General features: G+C 34.7%; 1 long non-coding RNA gene across 1 annotated transcript; it reads right to left on the bottom strand.

Moving 5' to 3' along the window:
• Positions 1 to 535: 535 nt before the first annotated feature.
• On the bottom strand, positions 536 to 1,276 carry LOC105571214. The gene is made up of 2 exons (XR_001009623.1): positions 1,069 to 1,276; positions 536 to 597 (listed from the first exon to the last, which is right to left on the bottom strand). It is a non-coding gene; the product is annotated as an uncharacterized LOC105571214 (long non-coding RNA).
• Positions 1,277 to 1,318: the final 42 nt, after the last annotated feature.

Here is a 1,318-nt window from a genome sequence, read left to right as displayed (position 1 = left end):
CTTCGAAGATTTCGAAACTTCGAAGTCAACTTCGAAGCTTCGAATTACTTCGAAATCTTCGAAGCTTCGAAGTTATGAAAAGTAACAGCTCTAGATTCGACTTCTTGATTATCTGTTTGTAAATCAGATGTGTCTTCTGACAATTTGCATTTTTGTTGAGCTTTTTGTAAATCATCTAAAATAATTCCATACAATTAAATATCTATAGCATTTTATACTATATCTAAAAAATTGAAAGTCTAGAATTAGCAAATATATCGTAGTAAACAATAATTAATCGACAGAATGCAAAACAATTATTTTATCGACTTGTATAATCAAAAATATATTATATGATTATATAAGTTGATAAATAATAATCGTTTTGCATACTGTCAATTAATTACGATTTTCTTATTGATACATAATTAAAATAACTAAAATTTCAATTTTTATGCTCACCAGTTTCAAATAAACATCTTTGCACTGAATACAGTTTCCATTTTTCAATATCTGCATATACTGTATTTGCCAAAATTTTATTAAATGTTTTTTTATCTTTCGTAGGTGGCCAAAAAACTTCTTTTTTTCGAGGAGTTAACCAAGTATTTCTGATAACTGCATAAGACATTCTGTAAAAGTTTTTTGTGTAATTTAATAATAAAAATTATCGCGTAATCCTACAAGAATAATAATTTTTACATAACTATGCATTGTTAATTAATTAGATCCTGCACACAATAAAGAAAATATTAGGAACAGAAATTTAGAAGAAAAAAATTAAAAAAATTATGTACAAATACACATTCTAGTATGTCTAGCAATATGACAGATAGTTCAAGTATAAGGGACTCTTAATGGGCGTATCCCATTTGGACACGAATTATTGGACACCGCATTATTAAACACCGCATTATTGGACACCGCATTTTTCGTCACTGCATTATTGGACAAACGTTACAAGGTGATCCACGCTGCCTATCGGCGGGGTGGGTGCGGGGAAGGGGGGCCGAGGGCCCCCCGCACCCCCCGCGCGCGCGCGCGCGCGCGTGTGTGTGTGTGTGTGGCTTTTAGATATAAATTACTTACTTGTAAATTATGTTACTCTCGGCACAGAGCCAATCACATGCTCGTATATGCGAGCCGATACGACCACGGCTAACCTCTTGACGTGTTGCTTTGTAATTACTTGTAAATGCACAGTCTAATGGTTTGAGCAATGCTAAGACTCGATAACCGGGCCTCGCGCGGGATGATATGCGATCAGATGATGCAATCCCGGCACTATTAGTCACCTTTTATTAGACACCCACTATTAAACACTGAACACCCCAAGGAG

This window comes from Vollenhovia emeryi, unplaced genomic scaffold (genome assembly GCF_000949405.1).
Source record: "Vollenhovia emeryi isolate VEMERY1.0 unplaced genomic scaffold, V.emery_V1.0 DF949588.1, whole genome shotgun sequence".
NCBI classification, from domain to species: domain Eukaryota; kingdom Metazoa; phylum Arthropoda; class Insecta; order Hymenoptera; family Formicidae; genus Vollenhovia; species Vollenhovia emeryi.
This window is presented reverse-complemented; position numbering and strand designations above follow the sequence as displayed.